This window comes from Pleurodeles waltl, chromosome 8 (genome assembly GCF_031143425.1).
Source record: "Pleurodeles waltl isolate 20211129_DDA chromosome 8, aPleWal1.hap1.20221129, whole genome shotgun sequence".
In the NCBI taxonomy this organism is placed as follows: domain Eukaryota; kingdom Metazoa; phylum Chordata; class Amphibia; order Caudata; family Salamandridae; genus Pleurodeles; species Pleurodeles waltl.
The window spans coordinates 1,286,616,436-1,286,641,058 of record NC_090447.1 but is presented as its reverse complement, the minus strand read 5'-3'; the positions used below and the strand labels follow the sequence as shown (position 1 = coordinate 1,286,641,058).

Genomic DNA, 24,623 nt, shown 5'->3' with positions numbered 1-24,623 from the left:
AGCCCCCGTCCAAGCTAAGTAGGCTGTCACAAAAAGGTGCTGATATTATTGTATACAAGATGTTTAGGCTAAGATCTCTGAGGCTAGATTGTGTAGTACATTCGAAACGGTTTCGAACACCCTAGTTTCCTGGTTCTCCACCTTTTTGGGGGGTTTTACAGTACAGTCACATAAAAAATTTCCCTTATTACTGCAAAACAAACAGAGTTTTAAAACATTGGGTCTTTGTCATTCATCGTCGCTTAACAGTCCCCTAAGGCTCCCTATCTGCATGGGTCCAGGATCATCTCTTTTCTCTGAGTCTGACTTCTTTTCCTTGTAAATCACCATCTTAGTCTCTGATCTACCTTTATCTTGAAAACGTTCTGCCAATCGATGATCTAATTTAACCACCAAATCTATTGATTCTGCACAATTCTCTGAAGGATCGACCACTTGGACTAGGAGATCCTTTAATTCATCTTGTAGTCCCTTTTAGAATAAGGAACTCCTTTTATTCTCTGGACAACCTGATTCTGCTACCAATCTATTGGATGTGGTTATATAGGTCAATAAATCCTTGTTCCCTTGTCTCAGATTGAGTAATTCGGTATCCATGGATTGAATAAATGTATGGTGGTCAAACAACTTTTTAAATTCTGCTTTCAAGGTGGAATAATTGAACAATAATGGGTCACCTCTTTCAACTAGTGGTATCGACCATGTTGCAGCTGTGCCCCCCAAGTAAGATAATATAAAAGACATCTTTGATTGATCATTTGGAAAACAAGCAGGTTTGCACATAAAATGCAATTGGCACTCATTAATAAAGGCTGCGAATTTCGTGGAATCTCCAGAAAAATGCTCAGAAGGGGCCAGGGGAATAGTGGATGGGGTAGTAACGTGTATTACGGGGGTTCCAACTCCCCGACTAGTTCCAGCTACAGAAAACTGCACAGGATTTCCATCTGATGATTTCCCTTCTTGACCTATACCTTGTACGCTCGGATTTGCGTTTACTATGCCCTGTGAGGTGTCCACCCTCAGCACTAATTTCTGAGTCTCCTTTTGTAGGTTGCCAATCATGTGGGCTAGATCAGCCAAGATGATATCTCGTGTCTCCATTTCACTCAGCCAAAAATGTCAACATAGGGTTGTCATTCTGTCAGGCTCTTTACCTTTAGCATGAGTGAAATAGACACAAGGTAAATTCCCTGCTTCCCTGTGAGCCAAGCAGACCATGTAAATGATGATCGGGCCTAACCTACTGGGGCGGAGGGATGATAGCTGATGGACACCAGATTGCTACTCGATGACTTCTGAGTTGCCTTGTCTTCTCTCAACTTCTACAAAGAAAGTAACAAGATTTAGTACCTAATAATTAATAATGTGAATAACTACTGGAATGCAATTGATAAGTGGCTTAGCCTAATATCACTTCCTCCCTTTTGACAGATTTCTGTGAAATGACCCAACTGCTGATACCTGCATCTATAACCATCATGTTGTCCCTTATAGAATAATGAACTCCTTTTACCCTGATTCTGCTACAGATCTAATGATCGTGGTTATATAGGTCAACAAATCCTTATTCCCTTGTCTCAGATTGATTAATTCGGTATCCGCGGATTGAACAAACGTATGGCGCCTAATGAACATGCATGTATATATACATAAAATTAAGTATTGGTCTAGTTTCTCTAACACATACCCAAATATGTTTTCTAAGTGTTTAGAAATACTGCTTCCCTGTATTTTCAAATTAAACAAAAACGTTCTATTTAATGTTCATGAAGAGCCAACATAACAAAATAAACATTCCTTGTAAGAACTTTAATATCCAGGTTCCATGAAGCAGAATTTAAATTTCAATAAATGTCTAGCCATAATTACCTTGTTCATGACTAGAATTTTCAACAGTATGACTGTTCTAAGCTTTTTCTTGTTATATTTTAGGAAGTTCCAGGAGCTAGAACATCATATCATAAGTGCCTTGTCAACAGGATTCCATCAGATAAATATCAGCAAATTTACAATTGTGATAAACGCGTTACCACCTTGAAGAGCACGATGGCTTTTCCAACGTTGTTTGTCTCTTGTTGTTTGCAGGGCATGCTGGATGCGAACAAGGAATCAACAGGCTCGATGTCATAACAGCCAGGACAGAGGTCTGCACGGACGTGGGCACGGAAACGGGAGCAGGATGCGGACAGCAGGCGATGGACTTGCAGAAACGTGTAGAACGGATGAGGCAGGATGCAAAACAGCAGGTAAGCGGAAATTAGGTGAATGAATTCAGGGACGACGAGAAGTCGTTCAGGGTGCAGTGTGCAGCCTAAAAGGTTACAGCTCCACCCATTAAAGGGACTGGGCAGTTTGAATACCAAGCATGCATTGCACCCAACAAAAACGTTGACAAAGAAAAGTCCTCGGCTGTAAGACAAAGTTTTCGTTCCTCCAGTTTTATTTAATTTGATATTACATCAATGGCCCACACCAGGAAGCTATCAATAGCTGTGCGTAGTTGAGCATGGGTGCTAGTAGGATAATCTATAACAACCACAGAAGTGACTTTCCTTTTCCCCATTTCGCCCACAATAGGTCCCCAAAGAAAGTGAAAAACAAAACACAGTGCCTTGGTCATTTAATTAGGGTAGAACGTGCCCAGAGGTAGGGATCTGTTGGAGTGTAGTTTTTATAATCAACATTAACATGAAAAGTTTGCAAAATAATGTATAACGAAACTGCAGAGAAAATATATAAATGCACTACTAATGTACACGTTTGAAATGTGCCCACGGGGAGTGGCCATCAATGTATACGATGATTAATGAACCTGACTAATAATGAATAAATAATGTACTAATGTATGTTTTTGTAATAGCTTTATGAATTATGTATTAAGGTTTTGCTAAATTAATTACTAGGCCTTAGTTAGCAAGAGTCTGGGCCTAGCTGCCTGGTCTCATATTAACTGTGTTTTTCCTAACGTGCAATGTGCTGCCTACCTGAAGGACATGGAACTGTACTTTTCCAGAAGCTGGAGATGTGTGTAACCGTAGTTAATTCTTTCTCATGAGACCCGACTTGCTCAAGGAGACATTCTTGTTGAATGCAACAGTGTAATTCGCAACAGGTACAAGGTCGCTTAAACTGGTAAAGACAATGGAGCTACTGACTGAAGCAACGCGTGTACGTTTTCTTAACTCCCATTTTACCCGTTGAAGATGTAAATCACAGGAGCCAATGAACTGCATGAGAACTGTCTTAGGTGAAAATTCTAGTAAGGTGATTGACAAATTATTGGACAGAGATAATGGTGCACCAAATATTGACCAATGAAAATTGGAGACTTGTCTGGCAAATTCAATTTAACGACGTGTCACAAGGAGAAATCAGCCATTGCGTGCCTTTTATCCTGCCATTCTTACTCAGCCATTACTTAGCCATTACGTGTCTTTTTACTGAGCCATTAGAGGGGCACTCTTAGTGTTACTCTGATGTTCTGACTTAGTCCTTGCTATTGATACTTTAAACCATCCTCACTTTGTCTTGCCCGATATTTACTCCTCCTCCTTATGAGGGAAGAACTTTTGCCCTATTTGCAGAGACTTTGCTGTTCTGTGTTGGCTGATGGCGAGTCCACTGCTGTCCTGAGGATGAAGACTAACTCTGTATGTTGACCCATTACGGAGGGTAACTATATGATAACGAAATTGTAATTGTCTGTTTGCCTTTCTTTCTAGGTACCAACTGCTCGTTTGACAGAGACCATAGTTAGATGTTTTCTAAATTTGTGTTGCTAAATTGTTTTTGCATGAAGCCCAACATGCTGATGCTAATCAGAGGTTAGTTAAGGAGTTCACTAAAATTGGGTGCAAATAGACAAATCACTGAATCTTTGCTTTGTTGAACACTGTATTAACGATACTCTGCTAAGTTTGATTCATGTTGACGTCGTGCTTTGTTCTAGTGTTCATGATATTCGCTTTGCTTAAGTCCTATTCAAGTTGCCATATTATTACATTGATGATGTGTTTTCTGGTATTGACACTAATAAACTTGCTAGTAGAGTGTAACAAATAGGGAAATAAATATCTTAATTCTTATTAAAGTTGTGTGGTTATTCATGACTGAGAGGTCATGGTGCGTTGAGTTCTTATTAAATGTTACTAATTAATTGGATTGATTAGTTATTGCCATTATTGATTAGCTTATTGATTAATAATATGAGATGTTTATGAGCTATCTCGTCTTGAGGAGTCTCCAATCAGGGTCAAAAGATTCATTGACCTAAAACGAGTCCCTATTCAGGTAGATTGATTAAGATTGGGACGCGTTATCAGTTCAAAGTACCAAGAAGGAGGGCCGGCCCTGTCTTCAACCAGGGGAGCTCAAGGGCCTGTCCTGAGCTGCGGGACTTTTTGGCACTTTTTGAAGTGCAGTAGCCTCCTTCTCACACAAGGCCACACATTTCAGCCACATAAGTCGGGGGGACGTAGTCCCACCCCAGACTGCACCACAGCCAAGCAAGGAAGCAGGCAGGACAACCGCTTTGCAAACGGCAGTGCCGTGGAACTTATTGACGCTTTATGAAGTGCCGTAGCCTTCTTCTCGCCCTGGGCCCCGCCTTTCAGCCACTGAATGCTGGGGGTTGTAGTCCCGCCCCAGATTGCATCACAGTCAAGCAAGGAAGCGGTCAGGGAAACCTCTCTGCAAACTTAAGTGAATAAATACTGTGGAAAACTTGCCAGTTCCACAGACTCTCACTAGAGAGCCTCTGCTCACAGGTTGAGCGGAATTACTTAATGTTAATTCCACTTCGCTTGATTTTAAATAATATAAAGACTCAAGTTTTTCAGCTGGTAAAACCTGCTAGATAAATACATGAGAGTTTGGTTGTCTTTTTTTTTTCTCTGATAGAAAATACTTTCCCCTTCTACACCTCATCCCACATCCCTCCTTTTCCCTCACCCCTTTCACCGACCTGTACAAATATTTGCCACAAGCTCAGACCACATTGCTAATGTAAGAGGTATACACCTCTTGGAATAGTGAATAGTGAATGTCATATGGTTTACAAACAGAAAATGAGTCCCCACACAGTAATTCCAATTCCATCTGGTTTTACTCATAATTGCACAGAATGGTACTTGTGCATGGGCCAACCAGAGAGTGACATGGTTGAGGAGCAGGTAGCAAGAACACAAACAACGCAGACCCAGGCCCTCTTCACCACGAAAGACCAGGAGCCGTAGAAGAACCTGGATACCTGTGGGTCAGGGTAATTTGCTTTTCTTGTAGTCCTCTTCTGCTACTGTACCCCTACTCGTCAGCTGAACCACCAATTTCCAGTTCTGCGCTCCTAGCATAGCCTCATCATGTAGCCTTACCATTAGCTTTCCCAGACTGACAGCCCCATCTTACAACCCTCGCTGTCCCCTTCTCCTCCACTGGGCCTGCTATTCACACTTCTGCGTGATTGGCATGCACCCATCAAACTTCCTCAGTGTCTCCGCCGCCAAACTACCATCTTCACCTCTGGCTGGCACTGCCCTTAGGTACACCAACCACACTCCATCTTCTTGGCTTTGGGTGGCTATAGCTGTGCAGAGAAGGAAAGGCATCAGTCACAATCCCATTTCCTATAGCACCAGACATGATGAGCATACACAACACATCAGCGGTTCCTCTTCTGTAGGCTCACTGCCCTGCTCCTCCTCACAGTGGCTCCTGTTTGCACCAAGCCTAGATTCACTAGTCACAGTCCCACTTTCTGGTTGTGAGTGGATTCAGCTGAGCAGAGGCAGCACTACTGGTTGCATAGGGTTTCCCAATCCGTGTGGCACAGCACCCTAGTGTGCCCTCAAAACTAGCCTGGGGCGCCACGCAGCAAGCACGCACTTTTGGAACCACTGTGAGCTCTTGGAGCTCAATGAAAGAAATAAAAAAAAGCTAACCTGTAGATAAAACTTTCGCTCAAAAAGGAAATGTCTGAAGCACAGGCAGCTTTAACTTTACTTAAGATACATGCTGTAACAGGAAGCGTTTACAAACAATCCTACTGAGTGAAATATGCAGAGCCAGCGCCAAGTCCATGCTCACGAAACTCCTCACTTCAGAAGTCATTATGGTTATCGTCTGTTTCTTTTCCAAAGAAGGCAAGTGGAGCCGCTGGTTAATTTGACTATAAAATTCATGTCTGTAATGTGTACCATGCATGGCAATATTTGAGAAGTGATAAGATGGAAGTTTAGAAAAAATCCAGGGAAGGTGTTGTCTCTGTTGGGCTTGTATTGAAGAGGAGAATCTTTTTAGCCCTTTTCAGATTGCTGACGTTAATGCCAGAATTCCAAAGAAAATAAATGGTTATATTGGCTGCATACGCTCAGAGGGTGTGTCCTATTTGTTGCTAAGGATTGGCAGGGATATGCATTTGATTTCATTCTGTGATATTGTCGCGTGGGCTCTCATTATTCTAAATGAGACTACTGGATTTCTAGGTAGCAGGATCGATAACGGTGTGGGGGACTGAGTCTGACCCACGTGTAAAGAACTCTGTCACCCTAAATCCGGTTTTTGCTCCGGCTAACTAGCAGTGCCTCATTTCTCCCAGGTGGAAGGAATGATTTGGCAGCCGAGCGCATGACATCTTTGGAACTTCTCAGGGAAGTCGTGGTTACTCAGATCCAAACCAACTCTCTTATTTCCAATATGATCTCATATACAAATGACAAAGACAGTATAAGTTTTATATAATGTTTTAATAAAACGACTGTATTTTAGATATTAAGGCGTGAGCCGCAATAACCAGAACGATACAACACAGTAGGATTGTGATAGTTACCAGGAGGGTAAAACATAAAAACAAAGCTATCATATTGTCAAACAGTTTCTACTCTCCCTCTGCTTCTTCTATCTAGAGCACAGCATGTTAAGCTTCTAGCTTGCCTATTAGAATCACTATGGGGATATCAGCCCTCATACCTGAGCAAAGACCTGTGATCTTGGTTCAGCATCTGCAACGAGGCAGTCAGCGTCAAGTTGTGGTTCCCTGGTCGGAATCTCCCTCTTGCGTGTACTGGGACAAGGAAGTAATTTTATAACTTACATGTCAGCGTGATCACAAAATGTCCCTACGCAGGAATGCCCAGTCTAAACTCTTACCACGTCTATCGGCAATGTACCAGACTGTATCCTTGACTGAAGCACAGAGTAAATATGTTATGGAGAACTCCAGTGCTGAAGTAGGCAAAACAGTGTGATATGAATAAAAAACAACACCGTAGAACTGGCTATTTGAAAAATAACAGTACGAAGCCTAATAAAAAGCATGTAGAGCAAAGTGCACAAAAGCTCTAAGCTATTAGCAAATGAATAAAATATATTCAGGGCAAAATGCACAAAGGCCTAAAGCCTGAAGCTAAAGCGCAATGAATACGTAAAACTAACCACACTACACCCTCCCCTTGTCGGTAGCAAGTGGTTCCAATAACATAAAAGGATGCCCTAAATATAAACAATATCTAAAACAAATATTTCGACAAGGAGAGAAGACAACAAAGTCATAAATTTAGGTAACATGTGAGCATAACCAAATTCAATATAGTGTCAATTTTGTAAAATCCAATCATCAGACAGAAGCAATAGAACGTAGGAGTTCCTCCACTTCGATATATGTCAATATCGGAAGATCCACGCCACAAAGTACCATGGAGCAGGTGTGATCCAAAGCCCCAAAACCATTCAGGGCGGCACCCCGTGCAGGGCCTATGAAAGAGACATTACCATCTTCCTCCAGGAAGGGAATCTCATAAACTGCCTCACGAAGCAAGCGCATCCGTAGTGCACAAGTCTGGGAATGAGCCCTAATCAGTAACATCAACAGATCAGCATCGACCAGTGGAGGGCGCTGCAATGAGAGACAGATAGCCAGTGCATGTTCAAACGAGCACCAAAGGCATCGAAACACGGGTTGCACACAATCCAAAACCGGTCTGAATGACAGAGACCAGTCGCACTCCAAATGTCCCAGGAGTGTCGCTCCAAAATGCTGCATCATGCGTTCACGACACAGCTGCGCTGATGGGAGCAGCAGTACAGGATCTCGTCGTGACGGGACAGCCATTGCTAAAAAATAGCAATAACAGCAAGACTCCAGCCAATAAAGCCAAAGTAATCGGGAAACCCCCAAAAATGCTTCCGAAAATAGAATGTATAGCCGAAGGTATCAAACCGAATATGGAAGAGAAGGTATGAGCAAAACCAACACCAACGACTTTGAAAAAATGTGCAATACCAGCAGTGCTGGATGCATTAAATATACGTCCCACAAGTTCACCAAAGTGATTCGGAAAGTTAGTATTCAAAAGGGACTGTATCTCCGCCGATGACCTTGCCACCTGAAGTGCGTAGGTCTCGCTAGCAGATGTAAGGGCCACATGCTTTTGAAACAATAAAGCTTTTAGCCGACTCAACTTGTCGAAATCAACCTTGGAAGTAGCAATATGAGGCCAGATGTCTGCTACCTCCCTAAATTGAGTGGGGGGAAACAACACATTCCCGCAGCACGTAACGGCCTTGTTGACAACGACGATGTAAACTATTCCGGCACGCATGCCACAGCAGCGTTCGCTGTTAAGAACAATGTAACTGCCGTTAGAAAGCACCTGGAAAGTGTTTTTAATAACCGGGACTGGAACTCCCTTCAGATAACAAGCTAAGTTAGCAATCAAAGCGTTACACGCCCCGTGCAAGGACAGCTGTTTACAAACCATTGAATGGCTGACAGAAGCTTCGCATTCGCTGCCGCTAAGAAAAACCTCCTTCAAACCATTAACACATCTGTACTGAAAGGGAAGGTCCCACACCTCGTGTATGTAACTGTCTCCCAATAGTTCATATCTACCCACCGGAATGTGCTTCAAACACGAAGTAAATTGCAAAGTAGAGATAGGTAAATTAATAACCCCATGGATCAACCATTCAGCTGACGGAATCTCAGCTACCGTGAAAGGCAGTTTCTCTAATTTTTCAATATTTAACATAACATATGTCGCTTCCTTTTTAGCCATCAGTTGTTGCTGACGAGTCAAATTAAAAGAGATAAAGATCTCTCTGGCACGAACGTGCTGCCATGGAACGCGACCCGCCTTCAAGGTCTGAAGAGGCCAACCCAGCTGCATGATGGACCGCGTCTGACTCTGCCCATGATATAAAGAAGACATGTCCGATTTAATAATGTCAATAGCAGAGGACACAATGCTGTCAATCGTGTAAACACGTTCAGAAAGGGTATGCATGCCATTATCAACAACAGACAAAGTCTGCATCAGATTTGCTTAATCAATCTGCCTCAACCGGGCTACAGCCTCTTGTTGTGAAAGCTTCCAAATCTCATTATAAACCTCGTATAAGAACCTTTTCTTCCGTGGTACTCTGGGACCTGACAAAAAATCTTGTAAATCAGTATTATTAGACAGTAACATGAGATGTGACTTAACTGCATCCAGCGTGGAGGACTTCAACCATTGCTGACAAAGCTTCCCCACACTGTATGTAGTTATAATATCAGCATGTTCTGGTGAAACGTAACGAGGGTCTGCCCTACTAGTCCTGAACCCCCCTGAAGAGGTAACAAAACGTTGATGACACATATTAGTGTCTACAGGCCATAATAACCACCCGCCTGGATGTAACGATGAAGTGTTAAGTGTACCATTCTGGACCCAATGTGTAAAGTCACTGAAAGTAGCATTCACATAGTGCTGCCAATTTGATAATTTAGAAGGGACAGGTATACTAGGCAAAGTTAATTCCTTAATCGTCGCTAAGCCCAAACAGCTAGTCTGTTGTACTGTGTCATTGAGGAAAATCATCTGTACAGGGATAATACATGCTCTAAACAACGTGTCCCTGCCTCGCATTTGCCAATTTTTCGTACCCCAAACACTTTTCAAGTCAACAGTTTTGAACCAGTATTCATATCCCTCGACCGACAGTTTAGATACAAACAAATTAGAATACAGTAATTTAGTATCGGTCAATAACATTTGCTTATTAGAATATGGTGTAACTTTAAAATAGTAGGACCTAGCATTACGTGGATCATGCCCAGTAAAATATGCAAATTTGTCATAATACGTTTTTGAACTCCCTTGTGGAGGAGTCGAGCAATGTTCCCATTACACATAATTAAACATGGACTTAGGGCTACTAGCTTTATGAATAAAGTGGTGTCCATAATAGTTGTAACAAAACATGTCACCATGATTATCTCTAAACTGGTAAGCATCTTCATCGTCATAAACAGTATAATATTGCAAATCCGTTAGCATAGAATCTACTGTCTTCACATCCCAATCATCAGAAACAATGCCAGGTATAACAATATCATTCATTGATAATTTGAGGACATACGGTATTTGAATCAATTCAGTGGGACCATATATATCAAACATTACTTTATCCCACACAATTCCATCCGGAACTGGTATAGCAGAAATGTTCACTGTGGACAAGTCTCTTCGAACCATATGAGACGAAAAATGTGGTTTCAACACAGTCTCCACGTGCTCAATGTCAGATCGATCAGGAAGAAAATGACCATGTATTATCAGAAAAAAAGTAACCACAAATCCCAACCATAATAATATAGTCATCACGGCCAAAAATAGCCAAAAATAGTTCCAAGGAAAAACAAAATATGTTCGTTTAAGCCATCCCAGCAGCCGTCGTGGACCGTGGACAGAAGACATCGAAGACGAGGAGCCGGACCCATCATTATCAGCGTGGTTGAAGCAGCCAGAAGCAGTTCTAGCAAAAGGTGCAACTCTGAACGAAGAAGCAGACGGAGGCTCCCGCCGTGGCACGCTATAAACCACATGTTCAGAAACATCAGTAGAACGTACAGCAATTTGATCACAAGATTCCATATTAATCGCCGTCGGTGGAACGATCGCAAGATCATCATCCACCCTCCCCTAGCTCGGAGAGGAAACAGTGTCGGTGAAAATCACCTGCAGCGGGACTTCTTCCCCAGTAGTGAGAGGGATTCCGGAACTACTGGGTGTCCCTCTTGGTCTGCTGTGCAGAATCGGCCACATGTTGCAACTTGACATTATCAATGGAAACAAAGCGATTTCCTTTGGCCCCTCGCAGCGGCGAAAAATCACAGTTCTTGTGCCGCTTACCCCCAACACAGGGACAGGTTCTCGATAAGAAGGACCAAATTCTTTTTTCACTGCGACCTTTTCACGCACTAGATCCCCAATCCTGGGTATCCAACCAGTAGGTGTTACTGGCTCATCCTTAATTCCTGAGGAGGCAGCATTGGCAGAAGAGTTATCTTCACGGAATTGTTGTAAATCCTGCAAAACAGTGACACGATCATTTATGTCAAAGGGCGTATCTGCCGCCTCCACACCAGGACCATCTAGATCAGGAACATACATTCGTGTTCCAAACAGGCACTCATATGAAGTACGACCCCCCAGTGACCTTCTAGGCAAGTTATTAAGTGCTCTCTGTACTCCATATAGGTGGGCTAGCCAACCAAGACCCGTACCTATAACTCTGGCCGTTAAGGACTGCTTTAAATCACGATTTAAACGCTCCACGACAGAATTTCCCTCGGGATGAAATGGAGACGAGAATTGGAGTTGGACCCCCAACGAAGCCATGGTGTCCCTGAATGCCTTAGAGGCAAAAGCAGGGCCCTGGTCCGAATGAAAAGCCGCAACTGCAAATATATCGACAAAGATGCGCAAATCTTTAATAACAGTGCGAGCGTCAGCCGAGCGTTGTGGCCATACCCATACAAATCTGGAGCACGAATCTACAGCAACCAATATATATTTGTATGCACTATCTGGTGTCAGCGGACCACAATGATCCAAGTACACACACTGTAATGGTTTGTTTGAAATCAGAAGGGGCGTCTGCTGCGGGCGTCTAGCCGACGATGTCTTAATTTGTTGACAAATGTCACAACAAAGGACATACTGTTTCGTCTCTTTATAGAGACCAGGCCACCAGTAACGAGCCTGTAAAAGTGAAATTGTGGCAGCCACCCCAGCATGTGCAGAAGCCACCCCCTCATGTGCTGCAGAAATCAATCGAGGTCTCTCAATTTTATTGGGAATTTCACGTACACCAATGCCTGGAATTGTAACAGTAGCATTTAGCGCACCATTCAAGCAGTAACTATATTTTGAAGGAAATCCTTTAGGAAAAGGCGTGCCAGCAGCAGTAGCTTTTATGGCAGCCGATATTTCTGTGTCTGGTTTGGAACTCGAACGAGTCACTGCGGCCACAGTGGCGACAGCCACTGCCGATTTCGCGGCTTCATCAGCCAAAGTATTCCCAGCAACGTGTATTCCAACGCGCTGGTGTCCAAGTGTATGCACAACATGGACTTTAGGAAGCGTATCCTTCAGATCCGCAACCTTACCCCACAAAATTTTATGCTTAATGGTGTTGCCTTTAGAATCTCTGAACCCATTCATCTTCCAATAGTGTAAATATTCGTTGAAAGACTGCACACAGTAGTAGGAGTCACAGACCAGCAAGGTTAAAAGTGCCGGATCCGCGTGCTCCAACGCTAACAATAGAGCTTTGAGCTCAGCCAGCTGTGCCGTGCAATCTCCCAAGGTTTTAGTATAAGTATGTCGGGGGCAGAACACTTCCCCCTCCATAGTGCCGCTCACCACCGCACATGCAGCAGAATACTGTTGTTTAGTCCCAACCGCCGGTTGCGCAGAGCCATCGGTATACATGACCACTTCATATTGGTCAATAGGCAATGTACCAGCAGGAACAGGGTATTCTATTTCGTATTGAAGAAATTCTTGAGTCTGCAGTTTAGGGTCAAATACATAATCTACATCAGTGGCTGTCAAAGACGTAGCCCATTGTATCCATCGCGGGTGTAGAGCCTTCGAATTAGGAACATTCGCTTTGGTAACAGCCTCTAAGGCCGGAACCGGGGAAACGACAACAATGCGTTGACCCTGGGCCAACGGTCTTTCTTTAATAACAGCCATCTGTACTGCAGTGAGAATTTTCTCAGTTTGTGCAAAACGTTGCTCTGCAGCAGAATACAAGTGAGATTTGTATGCAATCGGGACAGTCTCCCCTTCATTAAAGGTGACATAAGTAAACCCAACAGCCCCAGGTATTACCCTGATCACTAAATGTGTCTTATTGTCCCGAGTGTGTAAGTGTTTAACTGCTAAAAGATCACTCTGTAATTCTCGCAGTATGTGTGTATGTTCAATCGTCCAAAGTTTACTCGAAAAATTTGGGCGAATCAACTCGTATAATGGTTTTATACGCGTTGCATATTCAGGAATGTAAGTTCTGCCAAAATTCAGAAACCCCAACAATGACTGGAGCTTCCGAACCGTATTAGGAGGCTGCAATAAAGCACATTTCTCCAAAAAATGTGGCGCTAAGCTCTTGCCCTCACTCGACAACTCATATCCCAGGAAAATGACGCTGAGGAAAGCAATCTTTGATTTCTTAAAATTGAACTTATAGCCAATATCAGCAAATCCCACAACAATGCGCGATACACGCCTTAGATGTTGCAGAATCTCATCATCTGTCAGATATATGTCATCAACATATGATAACGCTTCAGGGTCGAACTCATGCAGCATTTCAGTTACACGAGCCGAAAACAGTCCTGGGCTATTCTTATACCCCTGAGGCAAACGACAAAAAATTTTCTCAGAGCCAAACGCACTGAAACAGGTATATTCCCGACTCTCGGGCGCTATATTCTGGCAGAAAAATCCATTCGAGATATCTAATGTTGTTTTGTATTTCTTACGCACTATATTATTCATAAGCGCTGCGCTATGTGAATTCTGTATTGCATATGTGCGTGTATGACTATTCAAATGTCGGTAATCCACCACTATCCTATATGAATGGTCCGGTTTAGCAACCGGAAACAAGGGATTATTCATCGGCGAGACACAGGGCTCAATTACACCCTGATACTCCAATTGTGTAAGAATTTTCCTAACCGATGCCCTAGCTTCAAATTTGATAGGATATTGCGGTTGTGGCTGAGGTTCGCCCTTTATCGGTATTACATGATAAGGTGAATGTCTGTCCCACCCCACGTTATTTCTATACAAGGCGGGAGCCTGTGCTAGAGCCCATGATTTACTATAGGACTCCGCAAGTTCTTTCGGAACAAGTGGTGAGAAGGAAGGTGTAATAACCTCCTCCCCAACTGGAGAGTCGCGAACAAAGTCAGGTGGCCAATCTTGTTCGGCCAACAGAACATCATATGATTTTACCACATGGTCCCAAAAAATGGCGTTTATAACACGGTCAATGTCCCCTTCCAATCGCATAGTTACTTCATATACTCTATCAGGATCAGAGACTCGCATATCCGCCGTTTCTACTTGTATGAAGTCATCAGTTGCTTTCACCTCCAGATGCTCTAGAAGACTCCGGCGAACTATTGTGACCTCTGCCGCGCTGTCTAACAGTGCTAACGCCCATGTCTTGTTCGTCAAGAGAACTCTCTTCTTGAGCGGCATGTCTAACTGAGACAGCTGCCACTTTCTTCTTTTTGAATTGCTGTTTCTGTTACAGCGGTTTCTCTTCTTGTTTAATAGAAACCTCTGCTGAGCGTTGTGAATCCTGTCTCGGTTTCACGTACTCCGTCCTCCGCTCTGACCGCCCACCTCTCTCACTTCTCTTTTCCGAGGAGTCCTGAAAGGAACGAGATTGGCGTGTATCAGTATATTGATATCTATCAGGCGTCTTCAAAGTATCCCTATTCCTGAGATTATACTTATTCTGTGGGGTCTCCGTTTGCGGAGACTGCCCATCATCCTTCTTAGGTGTTTGCTGTTTCTTTTCCCAGCGCTTTTTCGAACCCTCAGGTTGTTGCTGTTTAGCATTATCTTTATTATTTTTACCCTGTAACTGGGGTTTTTGTGGTCTAGCCCCTAGGCTATCACGACCAATACTAGAATATGTTTCCGCTATTATTCTCGGAAGCTCCCGCTCCTGTTGAAGCAGCGGAACATCCTGAAGACGCATACGCACTGCTAGTGCTACTGCCTCTCCTTTGAGATTACTCAAAATAATAGAAGAAACTGTGGCAAAATTGCCCAGCAACTGCATGCCCAAATCCAAGGCAGGGGCAGCCCCATATTCTTCCTGAATCTGCTTAAGTACGTCCGGTAAATTAGCTAATGTTGGTGTACCGTGTGCCGTAGTGTAGAGCGCGGCAAACACCGTGCCCCAGGTATTATAAAGGTCCACCGGAGGAACCATCCCGTACAGCAAACACATCGTCAAAATTCTATGTTTATCCTGAGGTCCCGTATGGGGAAATACTGCTTCCAGCGTATTAATTTTTTGCGCCAGCCAAAACGGAGTCTCCTCTCGTTTAGCCGGTGCTTTACCCATAACTGAGTGTACAGTGGCCGGATTAAGACCCGGAACCACCGCCTGTGGGTGCGCTGGAGCAGCACGCGCTGCATTCGTATTTAATGTCTGCATCACAAACTGAACTAATCGTCTATATGTAGCCGTTAATTCTGTATATAAACGACGAACTTCAACCACTGCCAATTGAGCAACCGCAGGATGTGGTGTATATGGAGCCAATAAAGGCCAGGTAGGACCATCATTACTCAGTGGACCTAACCTTACTTGTGCTATTGTGTGTGGGAGGGCGCCATCAAGCCAATTATGGTGTTCTTGATAAGATAGAGGTATTTCTAAATAAGCGTAAGCCCTGTATTGTCCAGGGGCATTCGCAACTGTGTATTCGTGAAAAGTATTTGTTCCCCCATCCACTGCTGGAAAAGCGACCCAAGAATAAAAAAGTTCCGTTCTATAGGCTGCATGGGCGTCCACCACAAAAGTGACCGGACCCCCCTGGACTGTCAGTCCATGTGTCAATAGATGTCCCGTGAGCGGATGTCGCATATTAATTGCTATGTTCACTACATTAGGATTCGCCATTTTATAAAAAAACAGCCGCAGGGCAGAGAAGGCACACCAATATCGGGGTTTTTTCCTTTCAAAGTTCAAGCTTGAACAACCGACCACTAAGCAATAGGAAGCACCTATGCCGTGGCGGCGGAAACCCTCAGCCCCACGGACGTCTCCGTATACGGAACCGAGGAGTCAAAATATATATGAGACCAAGAGAGTCAGTCGGACCTAATCATTAGAGCCAGACCAAACGTTGGCGGCGCCATGTCGCGTGGGCTCTCATTATTCTAAATGAGACTACTGGATTTCTAGGTAGCAGGATCGATAACGGTGTGGGGGACTGAGTCTGACCCACGTGTAAAGAACTCTGTCACCCTAAATCCGGTTTTTGCTCCGGCTAACTAGCAGTGCCTCATTTCTCCCATGTGGAAGGAATGATTTGGCAGCCGAGCGCATGACATCTTTGGAACTTCTCAGGGAAGTCGTGGTTACTCAGATCCAAACCAACTCTCTTATTTCCAATATGATCTCATATACAAATGACAAAGACAGTATAAGTTTTATATAATGTTTTAATAAAACGACTGTATTTTAGATATTAAGGCGTGAGCCGCAATAACCAGAACGATACAACACAGTAGGATTGTGATAGTTACCAGGAGAGTAAAACATAAAAACAAAGCTATCATATTGTCAAACAGTTTCTACTCTCCCTCTGCTTGTTCTATCTAGAGCACAGCATGTTAAGCTTCTAGCTTGCCTATTAGAATCACTATGGGGATATCAGCCCTCATACCTGAGCAAAGACCTGTGATCTTGGTTCAGCATCTGCAACGAGGCAGTCAGCGTCAAGTTGTGGTTCCCTGGTCGGAATCTCCCTCTTGCGTGTACTGGGACAAGGAAGTAATTTTATAACTAACATGTCAGCGTGATCACAAAATGTCCCTACGCAGGAATGCCCAGTCTAAACTCTTACCACGTCTATCGGCAAAGTACCAGACTGTATCCTTGACTGAAGCACAGAGTAAATATGTTATGGAGAACTCCAGTGCTGAAGTAGGCAAAACAGTGTGATATGAATAAAAAACAACACCGTAGAACTGGCTATTTGAAAAATAACAGTACGAAGCCTAATAAAAAGCATGTAGAGCAAAGTGCACAAAAGCTCTAAGCTATTAGCAAATGAATAAAATATATTCAGGGCAAAATGCACAAAGGCCTAAAGCCTGAAGCTAAAGCGCAATGAATACGTAAAACTAACCACACTACAATATGCACAGTATAATGCAACCTGTTGCTATTGAAGAAGATGCTTTCATGTTGAAAACATGTGGGGTAAGGCTTCAAGGCCTGAAGTACAAAGTAGAGGAGATAAAGTGAATATTGCTGATAATGTAAGTATTTGATTACAGCATCAGTGCTGTGACACGATAAATGTTACACAAGGCGAAGGGGGTATTTGGCATTTACTTGTTTTGTGGTTGGCCTTCCTACATATCATGGTAAATAAGTAACATTGGCTGCAAAATATTTAATTAGCTGTTGTATTGGAATCTAATGTGATGAAAGTGACAGTGACTCTGAGTGGTTGGGTTTTCTGAGGATATTGCCCAGTGACAGGATATGAGGAGCTTGGGGAGGAGTGAAAATGAAATATTTAAAGGGTGAACAGGTCTAAAACCACCCCTCTGGAAAGGCAGGCTGTTAGACTTGGCATCATTGGCATGGTCACCCCTAACTTTTTGCCTCTACTTCCCAGGTTGTTTCTGTGTGCTGGACTCTGTTTTTACTGTTTTGTTTGCTCTGGACACATTACCACTGCTGACCCGTGTTAAAGTTTAAGTGTTCCCTGTATAACTTATATGTGTACATTGGCTTATCCATGATTGGCATACTTGATTTACTAGTACATCCCTAGTAAAGTGCACTAGAAGTGCCCAGGGCCTGTAAATCAAATGCTACTAGTGGGCCTGCAGCACTGGTTGTGCCACCCACGTTAATAGCCCTGTAAACATGGCTCAGACCTGCCACTGCAGTGTTTGTGAGTGCAATTTTAAACTGCCAATTCGACTTGGGAAGTGTACCCACTTGCCAGCTCTAAACCTCCCCTTTTTATACATGTAAGGCACCCCTAAGGTAGGCCCTAGGTAGTCCCATGGGCAGGGTGCAGTGAATGCTAAAGGTGGGACATGTACTTATGTGTTTTATATGACCTGACAGTGAAATACTGCCAAATTCGTTTTTCACTGCTGCAAGGCCGATTTCTCTCATAGGTTAACATTGGGGCTGCCTCTAAATATGATTAAGGCGCAGATTCCCTTTTGGAGCAGATAGACATATGGAGTTTGGGTTCTCTGAACACACAATTTAAAAATACATCTTTTAGTGGAGTTGATTTTTAAATTGTGTGTTTGAAAATTCCACTTTTGGAAAGTAGGCATTTTCTTGCTTAAACCATTCTGTGACTCTGCTTGTTTGTGGATTCCCTGTGCGAGTCAGTTTGACAGTTGGGCTGTCTGCACCTCTTCTTTAGACAGTGACACAAAGGGAACTTGGGGGTAGCCTGCATATCCTGATGGGCCATCTGGGCTGAGAGGAGGGGAGGAGTGGTCACTTACACCTGAAAGGACTGTGCGGGCCCTCACACAATGCAGTCTCCAACCCCCTGGTGTGTGTCTAGGGCCTAGCTGGGCACGGCAGTATCTTGAAAACAACAGAGACTTCTCTATGAAGTAGGCCTACTTCAAAGGCAGAAACTGGTATAAGAAGACCACCCAAAACCCCTGAAAATCAGATTACTTCTGGAACCAAGAGGAACCTCTGCCAAAGAAGAGCTGGATGAGGAGTAGCTACTTACCTGAGAGAGGACAAAGGCTGACGTTTATGTGACCTCCCACTGGTGAAGAATCTCCAAGGGCTTAAACTGAGCTTGCCTCCAGTTATTGAGGTCTCAGAGTGAACAAAGACTTCTCCCTGCCAGCATTTGTGCTTTCTGCTGAGAGTCCTGCCTGCCAAGTGGTGCCCTAACCTGTCTCTGGGCTCTTGAAAGGTGCAGCTGAATTCCACGCAAAGGCTGCTGTGCAGGGAAACTTTAGACGCAGCACCCGCATCGTGGCTGATAAAAGCAACACTCCAACTGCATCACAGCTGGGAGCTCGACGCAACTCGGCTGGAGAAACGATGCGCAACACACACAGCAGCTGTTGTTATTGACGCAAGCTTCCATGCAGCGCGGTTTCTTGACACAATGTGACCGGATTTCAACGCAACATTGCTGGGTGTGAAAAATCAACGCATAGCCTGCCCGGACCCGAGGTGCCGTATGGATCAACGCATCACTCTCTTGCGGGAGGGAAGAAACAACACACACCGACCCGTGCAGCTTTATTTTGATGCTACCCAACTACTTTTGTGTGCTAACAACGTTCTCACTGTTTTCTAAGGATTTAGGAGCCAGATGTATGAAACATTTTTGCAATCGCAAACGGGCCAACGGGCTGTTTGTGATCACAAACATGCATTTTGTTATGTAACAAGTCCCATTTGCTATTCGGTAACTTGTTACCGAATCGCAAATTGGATTTCTGACTACATACCAATTCGGTATTAGGAAGGGGCTTGTCAAGGTCATCCCTTCCTAATACCGAATTGCAGAGGTATGTATGATTGTTTTGTGACCGTGAATGCGGTTGCAAAACAATCACAGATACCACCAATTTCAAATTGGTGGTAACCCATCTGCAAAGAGGAAGGGGTCCCCAAGGGACCTCTTCCCCTTTATGAATGCATGCAAAAACATTTTTTAAGAGTAGGCAGTGCTCCCACTTTTAATTTTTAAACACATCCTGCTTTCCTTTGTGGAAAACGTGCTGTATTTAAAAGAAAAAAGATTGCTTTATTGAAAAGCAATCACAGACATGGTGGTCTGCTGAGCCCAGCAGGCCACCATCCCTGTGATTGTAGCCATTCGCAATGGCTCGCAAATTGCGACCTACCTCATGAATATTAATGAGGTAGATCCATTTGCGAGCCCTTGCGTATCGCAGTATGAAACTCCTGGAGTTTCATACATTACAATAGCGATTGCTTAATTGTGATTTGCTAAAAATCGCAATTAGGTAACCGCTATTGTGAAGAATGATACTTCTGGCCCCAAGATTCTTATTCTTTTAAAGTTCATAACTTGACTTGTGTATGTCGGATGTTTATCGTTTTGGTCTTGTTTTGTTTAGATAAATATTACCTATTATTTTAAACCTGTGTTGTGTCATTTTGTAGTATTTTCACTGGATTACTGAGGGTCCTTGCTTGGTCAGGGGGTATCTTGACTGCCAACCAAAATCCACATTTCTAACACAGGCTCACTAACCTCACTCAACAAAATGTGTGTAAACTTCCTCCCCTGATTCCAGCATCTGCTACACAAAACAGTTTACCAGCAGCCACAACACGTAGCACCCATGCATATAACTTTTAAAATGAAGTAGTGTTAGGGGTGATCTAGAATCACAAATTCTTTAGCAGGTCACTTCTCTGAGAACACTGTGTCCCTTCAATGAGTCATTGACATTCCATGGGGCTCCACAGTGGATAGGGTAGAATCACATCTAGGATTTTAATACCTTTATAAGCTTCATCGCAACAGCATCAGGAAACCAATTTATACTGGTTATAGCGGATCATGCAACCAAGTATCCTGAGGCAATTCCCCTGACAACTACTACTGCCCCTGCAGTAGCTAGGGCCCTCATTGGTATCCTTAACAGGGTGGGCTTTCCAAAAGAGGTACAAACTTCATGTCTGGCTACCTGAAACACATGTGAGCTGAATGTGGTGTGAATTATAAGTTCACTTCTCCATATCACCCTTAAACCAATGGCCTTTGTTGAAAGGTTCAACAAGACATTGAAAGGTTTGATTGGTGGTCTCCCTGAAAAACTCAGAAGGAGATGGGATGCCTTACTTTCATGCCTGCTTTTTGTCTACAGGGAGGTGCCACAGAAGGGAGTAGGTTTTCCCCCTTTAAACTTCTGTTTGGGCATCCTGTAAGAGGACCACTTTGTCTTGTGAAGGAGGGATGGGAGAGACCTCTCAGAGAACCTAAACAGGATATTATGGCCTGTGTGCTTGGCCTTTGCTCTTGCATGGCTGAGTACATGGAAAAAGCTTCTAAAAACCTTGAGGCCAGCCAAGAGCTTCAGAAGCTCTGGTTGACCGAAAGGCTGCACTAGTGGAGTTTTGGAGCCTTTGGCTCCTAGGTTTCTCTAGGACAAATGGAGTGGATCCTACCCTATCCTGGAAAGAAAAGGGGAAGTCACCTACTTGGTAGACTTTGGTTCTTGCAAGAACCCCAACAGGGTCATCCATGTCAATCGCCTTAGACCCTATCACAACAGAGCTGAGATTACCATGCTTATGGTCACTGTTGAGAGACAGGTAGCTGAGAGTGAACCTCTCCCTGATCTTCTCTCCAGCAACCCCAAAGATGGCTCAATTAAAGGAGTGGTCTTTTCAGACACCCTCACTGACCAACAGCAGACTGACTGCAAGCAAGTCTTACATCGGTATGCTGAGCTCTTCTCCTTGACCCCTGGTTAGACTACCTGTTGTACATGATGAGGACACTGGGGACAGCTTACCTTTCAGAAATAGATTTTACAGACAGTCTGATCATGTCTAGGAGATCATCAAAGCTGAAGTAAGTAAGATGCTGGAATTGGAGTCATTGAGCACACTGAGAGCCCCTGGGGCCCAGTTGTCTTAGTCCCCGAGCCTCATTCCCAGGAAGGAAATAAATAAATTAAGTATTGTGTGGACTATAGGAGCCTCAATGTTGTGACCAAAACAGATGCACACCCCTTTCTTAGGGCTAATGAACTGATTGGCAGGTTAGGGGCAGCCAAACATCTCAGTACTGTTGATCTAACATCAGGGTACTGGCAGATAGGTCTGACCCCTGGAGCAAAATAACATCAGAATTCTCCACTCCTGATGGGCATTATCAGTTTACTGTAATGCCTTTTGGATTAAAGAATGTTCCTGCCACCTTCCAGAGGTTGGTGAACAAAGTTCTGATTGGGCTGGATTACTTTAATGCAACATATCTTGATGATATTGCTGTCTTTAGCTGCATCTGGCAGGATCACCTGATCCATCTGGGGAAGATCCTGGAGGCACTGAAATGTGTAGGCCTCGCTATCAAGGCAAGCAAGTGCCACATAAGGCAGGGCATAGTTGTATACTTGGAGCACCTTGTAGGAGGAGGCCAAGTTCAACCCCTAAAACCCAAGTTCCAGATAATTCTGGACTGGGTAGCTCCAATCAACCAGGTTCAAGTCAGGGCATCCCTAGACTTGACTGGGTACTAAAGGAGGTCAGGAGCTATAGCACCATTGTGCCCCCCTTCACAGAGCCTACCTCCAAGAAGATGCCCAAGAAAGTTAAATGGTCATTGAACTGTCAAAAGGCCTTTGACACCGTTAAAGAAGCAATGTGGACAGCACCCATTCTGAAAGCTCCAGGTTACTCAAATCAGTTTGTTGTGCAGACAGATGCCTCTAAACATGGGATAGGAGTGGTCCTATCCCAAATCAGACTTTGAGAGTTATTTTGCGTGCTGTTTTGAAGCTGTGTGGTGGGAGAATTTTTTTTTTTTTTACGGACTAGGTGGTCTCACACACTATATAGTGTCTTGCTTCATCATATGACCACCTAGCCCCATCCGGGTAGGACAGTACCACCTGGACTAACTCAACCTCATCGGTAGAAGAACTAGGAGGGAGTGCAAAAATTAGAATTATCTGGATAAGCGCGGGATCCAGTTTTGCTATGAGAGATATAAAAACACCTCGTCGATCACCTGTGTAATAGTACACCTTTATTAGTTGTGACTGCTGGTGAGATTAAGAAGAACTGATGGGACACCTATCAGCGAGTAATGACTCAAAGGGTCACCTATCTATTAATTATTGGCCGACATGTTTCTGCCCACTGCTACGAGCCAAAGCAGGTCTAGGGGTATTCCTCAGGGCCTTGGATCCCTCAAAATCATGCACTACAGATGCAGAAAGAAAGGCTACCTCAGTAAGAGGAGCTCTGATGCTAATAATAAAGAGAGGGCCTACCTGTGGGAAACTAAACCACAGAGGCCCTAATCCTGTGGGGCAAATGACCCCATGTCAATGGAGGGGGAGTGTCCCCTTATAGTCACACTTCAAAGGAGGTGCTTGCTTAGCATCTACTCCGTTCCCCTCCCCGACAGCTTGTCACAAGGTGTTTTTATATTTCTCATAGCAAAACTGGATCCCACGCTTATCCAGATAACTCTAATTTTTGCACTCCCTCCGAGTTCTTTTAACGGTGAGGTTGAGTTAGTCCAGGTGGTACTGTCCTACCCGGATGGGGCTAGCTGGTCATATGATGAAGCAAGACACTATATAGTGTGTGAGACCACCTAGTCCGTAAAGGAAATTCCCCCCACCACACAGCTTCAAAACAGCACACAAAATAACTCTCAAAGTCTGAGAGAGAAGGGTCCTAGGTAAATTTGGTACCAGTGGTTCCCACAGCAACATAACCCCATACTTCTTGTGTATATGGATCTGCCCCTGGAGAGACAGTATGGGAGTTTGGGCTTTCTTTTATTTTCTCCCCGACTCTCTGCTCGTGTTATGATGGTCTCCTGAGCCCAGCAGGCCACCATCCCCTTGACTGTAGCCATTCGAAATGGCTTGCAAATTGCGACCTACCTCATGAATATTAATGAGGTAGGTCCAATTGCGAGCCCTTGCGAATCGCAGTATGAAACTCCTGGAGTTTCATACATTCCAATAGCGATTACTTAATTGCAATTCGCTAAAAATCACAACTAGGTAAACGCTATTGTGAAGAATGATACATCTGGCCCCAAGTCTGTTAATTGTCTCTGGCAATTAGATACAGAAGGGAGCATGCTTTCTGCAAAAACAATATAGGCCAAATTACTTACATCGCACTGGTGCCAGTGAAGTTTTGCAATCATGTCCTGGCGCTCTGATCACTCCACACAGGGAAAATACCACCGGATGTGCTTCCCCGGCTGCCATTAATACAGGTACAGTTGCATTAACAAAGGTACAGCTGTTCCCAGCTCCCACCGAGACATGGTTCCTTTCAGCACTTCCTCAGAAGCATCACCGTATCACTGCGCGACAATGCCTCCCCTGTGTCCAGCACCAGATGGCCAAGAAGGAGGAGCCAAGAAGAATATTACAACGAGACCTGAAAACGATTCGTCTTCGTCCGAATCAGGAAAAAACAAGCACACGGTGGGCACGCCTGATCCATAGTGGCGTGTAGTACGGCAGATGGAGCCAGCATGTTTGGCTAGGGTCTGGATTTTTCTGCCTCATCAAGGGATTCATCTCATGAGTAATGGCTGGGTCGTGGGACACGGACGTAATGCACGGGTACGTGAAACACCATCACGTGCGGGCAGTACTTACAATCCCGTCTTTCAACCACCCTGTGCCTCTCAAGCAGTACGACTTCGTAAACATTTTGACACTTTACATCTGCATAAAATCGGGCTTTGTTTACATAAAGAACATAATATACAAACTGCTTAAAGTAATCGTATTTTGCCACCGTTGTCATGTATGTTCATCAGAACCATTTAAAAAACCCGTACA

General features: G+C 44.0%; 1 long non-coding RNA gene across 1 annotated transcript in view; it reads right to left on the bottom strand.

Annotated features, from left to right (window-relative positions):
- The window catches only part of LOC138249215 (uncharacterized), a 30,144-nt gene extending 5,899 nt beyond the window's left edge, over positions 1 to 24,245 (bottom strand). The window contains exon 1 of the long non-coding RNA XR_011194789.1: positions 23,942 to 24,245. This is a non-coding gene — a long non-coding RNA (uncharacterized lncRNA). The remainder of the gene's footprint in view (positions 1 to 23,941) is intronic.
- Positions 24,246 to 24,623: the final 378 nt, after the last annotated feature.